Raw genomic sequence first — 5,188 nt, 5'->3', positions numbered from 1 at the left:
ATACATTTACGCTCGGTTCTTTTTAATCGACGATGACATTACCCAAGGGGATTTCGCTGTCCCATTTCCCACAGAAATCACAACCGACGCTCGACAAATAGAAGAAAGAGTCGATCGAGTCTTGACGCCGGGACAATTGTTCCGGGAACGTATTTTCCCGTGCTGCCGCAATTATGATTCCCTCTTAAGCTTATCCGGGTTCTTTCGTTAAACGAGAAGCAATCGCTCGTTCGAATCGCGTTCACCGGGTCTGCTTGAAAGTGTCACCGACTATCGATTCTTTCCGATCAGGAAGAGCTTCGCTGATCAAGCGAGGGGATTCTGGAATCGGACAGAAATAGTTACATCAGCGATTGAATGTCTGGTTCGCTTTGCGTTAATTCTCGCGGACGAATGAACGAGGAAAGCTAGCAGAAAGAATCCGACCAATCTCTTTCTTTCCTAGCGGTTCTCCATGAACGAACCGCACGATAGCGTAATGGTGGACTTCCTGGTTCTCTAATGGCTGGACGTGGCCCGGCGACCAGGGTCTAACGCTAGCTGCAATATCCTATACGCGATAATCGAGCTGATTTAAGGCCCCGGGCTTCCGACCACGCAGGAAAACACTTGGATGTTAGGCACACCTGGCAGGTGGTGCGGTGTACGTCTACTCGGCCGGGACGGCTACTGCTTGGCGTGTTCCTCGGTAATATTGGATAATTTCGCGTAATTTCGTGCTTCCTCCGTCTAGTCGCGGTATTTCATTCGCGATCCACGTTTGTCATACGTCTCGCCTGACGTTTCGCGTTGATCGACGACCGTTTCAACGTCGTTATTTTCACCCGGGCTGCCGCCTGTCAGCGGTTATCTTCGTATTTTTCCGACCTTCTCTCGCCCCGGCTCGAGGGTGGCTCGGTCGCGTTCTATTCACTCGCGATCCTGAGAGATTGGACCACTGGGTAGTAAATATAACTGCCGCCGTTTGTTTTAGAAATTGTTCCTTCTCTCTGCGGGAACCGAGCAGAGTCTAACGGAATGTTCTTCGAGCGGGTTCCTCCTTGTCCTTCTTTCGAAAAGATCTAACTCTTGGTTAGTCGGAGACCTAGATTTAATCCCCTCGTAATTCGACTTGCGGTAGAAAGCGGAAACCTTGGGGCAAGGAGAGTCTGGAAGAGGATCGCGGTGTCTTTGCAGCGAATTGTAAACAGCGTGGCTGTAAATCGCGAGATTTAACGCGAAGCCTAGGCCCGCCGTTATTGTCCAGCTGGATGCGAACGTCTCGAACTTTATAACTTTTATAACAAAGAAGGAATAAAGTTTTACGTCGGTGGCCGGATCCGGCCTGCGATCCGTTCTCGGAAGAACGAAATGCTTATATCCGGTACGACGGCGTCGCGATCGTTACGCGCGCGACTCGTGCAGCTCGCAGAGTCGAACGTAACGTGAACGTGTAACAACCGGCCCGGTCGATAATCCATCCAGCGTAGATGCGAGATAACGAAAATTGTAGGCGCCTCATCGAACTTTTATACACGGCTTACGTGGCCGATGAACTAGTCTGCCGTGCTGCTGTCGGCGAAGATACGAGCACGTCGTGCATTATAAGCGGAGGCTGCGTATCGATTTAATGACGCGGATCGAGTATTATGTACGTAGTGCCATTGAAATTTATGGCCGACCTTATGGCGAACGCACAGCCGATTAAGTTTGTCGAGTGGACCCGGAGAACGGTGTGCGCGCGTATAAATTTTCCCGTTTCACTCGCGAATGGAAATTTCGCGAAATCGCACGAAAGAATTAATTTCGGGCGTCGAGTTGGACGACGAAGCTCGTTCACGCGTCGCGAAGACTCGCCGCCTTTATTCTTGGAACGGATATTGGGACTATCGATAAGATATTGCCGTTATTCAGGGCCGTAGCTTGGGTAGAATGTCGAAGAGCGACGAGGGTCAAGCAAGCACAAAAGTAATCTCGGCGATCTCGTTTCTTCCTCTCGTATCGGCTTCCCACCGACAGCACGGACCTCGACCCTCGACCTTAATCCCGCCTCTTCATTTAAAATTACGATGTTTGCGTGTTTTATCAATTCGTTTGTACGCGAAATACCGAAGCCGATACACGTCGCTACATCGCGTCCAGTTGTTCCACTTACACGAGAGAAGGCGATTCGTTCTTCCGCGTTTAACTCTTGAATAATGTATTATTCTTATCCGAGATAAACCTCGATCGTAATACGCTCTTTCCGTACGTCCTCCGTACCACTCGTACCACCGTTCCAGTCGCTCTGGGAGAAGTATTTAAGAAACTGGGAATTTTTATTCGGAAACCCGAACGTTCGTTGAAACCGTACGTCTATTTCTGACTCGACAGACTCCGTCGAATCCCGACCCATAACTTCGGCAGAGAAACGACATTTTTACCGTCATCCTGGAGATTAGGTAGCTCGACCGAGATTTGAAATTTCATATAAGTCGTCGTAAAGGAATCTCCAGCGAAAAAAGAACGGCCTAGGCCTCGCGTGATCCTTGGAAGCGGGCGGAAGGGACAGCCCACGAGGATTCCTGCTGGAATCGTAAATAACCGATGGCACGCGTAATCCAGCGGACCTTTCTTGCGGTCAGATAGCTTTTCAAAGATACCAGGTGGCATCGTAACGCGATTCGAGACCCACGCCGGCTAGGAACGACCGAGTTGCCAGGGATATTCCGTGCTATTTCGGAGGCGGAGGCGCACAGCGGCGCACGCTCGCCCTAGAGGACTGGTCAACACGCACGCAACGCTTGCCAGCGAGGAGAATTCGCGTGGAAGAGGCCAGAGTCGGCTGAAATCGTCCGACAATAGACACATAGCCGGGAAATTGAGTCGAAACTGATTAAACGTTACGGTTGTCCTGGCGTGAAATTGAATCAGAAGTAATCAGACGTTATAGGAGCAACGACACCCGGATGAAACCAGAAGGGACGGTCGAGAATGCCTCTCGCTATTAACCTCGTACCAGGAAAATAGAGGGTCCAACGTTGCTACGAAACCTATGGGTGCCAGCTGTGCCTTCTTCGATCGTCGAATATAATTCTGCCCGATGTGCCAGAGACTCGTTAACGATAGCCGATCGGGGAGGAACGCGCGTACGATGATATCTCGAGGAAAATTCCAGTATCCGAATGAATCGCCGTTTCGATTACTCTCTCGTTCGGAAACTTTCGCTCGATGGTTAATGTACGCGAACAAGTTGGAAGTAGGTGTTCAAGAATCTCTATCGCGAATTCATCGATTTAGCGGTCTAAATGAATACGGTACTTGACGCGAGTATACGCATTCCTTTGGAACTTGGAGCGTACCGAAAACCCCAAAGAGCCGAGTGCAAGATGACTACGAAAACTTAGTTTCGAGGAGCAAAGTGACATTCGTGCCCGCAACCGTATAAACGCTCGATATTCTCTGGTCGAGGTTCCAACACCTATTAGAGGGTTTCTCGAATTACTCGAGGTACTCGAGGATCGAAGAGATCTTGGAAAAAGTCGACGAGCTTTCGCGAGCGTCACGAAGAGGCGAAACTTTGCGAGAAACTGGAAAATGCAAATACGCGGTGCTGGAAAGCTTGCGGGCTCGGAGCGGTAATTCTCGGGTAACTCGAACGTTGGAGATAATTGAAATCCGCTGTGACGGAAACCGCGGAAGGTTCCTTCGGGACTTCGATTGTGCACGATTATAGAATTTATAAACTTTCGACGTATGCGCGAAACGATTCGAGGCGTTTCGAGTCCATCGTTGACAAAGGGTGCCAGCACATGCACGCATACAAAGGGCAACGAGACGCGCCTGGAATCAAGTGACAATAGACGCGCCAGGAAATTGAGTTGGCACTGATTAGACATTGCGGGCGTGCCGTCATGCCGCGACGGTTCGTTGGAATCCACTCCGGCATACCCGGGGAGTCCAATTCCACCTTGAAGCTCGACCGATATTATCCCAGACTTTAAATCGAGCTACCGGAGACCGCGAAACTTGGAACTTTTTTGCGCCACCCGAGGTAAACCGTGTCGATCCTCTGCTCCAATTTTTCACGGCTAACAGACGAAAACCGGAGGGCTTTGTTCCTCGAGTTTTTAGCGGGAAGTTTTTAATAGGAAGGAAATTACACGCGGCATAAATTTCTGATACACTCGGGCGAGCGGTGGTGATGGTCGTTGGGCGATGGTCGTTACGATTTGCTTACCTTCACGCGTCGCGTTCAAATCTCAAACGGTTCTCGCCACGGGGCCGAGTAATTGGACGCGAGGAAATGGTTGCGAATAAAGAGTGTTTTACCGTGCGCATAATAGGCTATGATTTCATTTCCGGCCGGTAGAAAAGTTGGTTGCAACCGCGAGAAACGTTGTCGTATATTACGGCACAGCTAGACGCATTCTTTACGAGTACGAACGTATACAGTTTATGCATCGCCATGAATAAGCGTGTCACACAGCGGCGGTAAAGTCGCGCGCGTTTTACGAAGCTCGCGCGCCCCGATCGTAATTTTCATTCCAATATTCTTTTGTTAGGTACTATATGTATATTCGAGTTTTATGGTATCGAACGTAGAAGCTTTTACGACTACTAGGCCTCCGCGTTAGCTTGAAAGCAGCTCCTCCCGCTGGAGGTCGGTAATTTCCCTTTAAATGCCGGGAAACGTATTCTCCGTGGAAAAAGTCGGCTAGCGATATATCGAATATTATCAGGTCGAATGTAAATATTCGAGGCGATGTGTTTCGATATTTGCGATCCATATTTGCATGTTCGCGTCCGCATTCGTGGCCACGGGATATGCATGCGTGCCCCGTAGCAGGGGAAATGCACGGATTTTTATAACGGTTTAAAACCCTGCATGTGGTCCCGCGCGCAACGAAAAAGTAAGACCTGGCGTGGGAAAAAATAACGCGACAAATCGAACGGCGCCGCTCGTATAAAATTTACAGAGTATCGCGATCGGAATAGCTGAAAAGGTAAAAAAATATTTTTAAAAATGAAATGTGGAAAAAAAGATCGCGAAAGTCGCGTCGTATAGTCGACATTAACGCTATATCGGCGCGCAATGTGTTCCGGCGTTTGTTTGCGCCGCCTCGTTGTGTCATTTCCCGCGTGGCAGTATTATCGCGTAAAAATGAAACATCCGTGCGAATTTCGAGCAAATTCGCGCCATCGTCAGACGATGATCGAAATACGCGTC

The sequence above is a fragment of the Eufriesea mexicana genome, unplaced genomic scaffold (assembly GCF_001483705.2).
Source record: "Eufriesea mexicana isolate 0111107269 unplaced genomic scaffold, ASM148370v2 scaffold1523, whole genome shotgun sequence".
Lineage (NCBI taxonomy): Eukaryota > Metazoa > Arthropoda > Insecta > Hymenoptera > Apidae > Eufriesea > Eufriesea mexicana.
The sequence above is the reverse complement of the archived record's forward strand: the minus strand, read 5'-3'. Positions refer to the sequence as shown.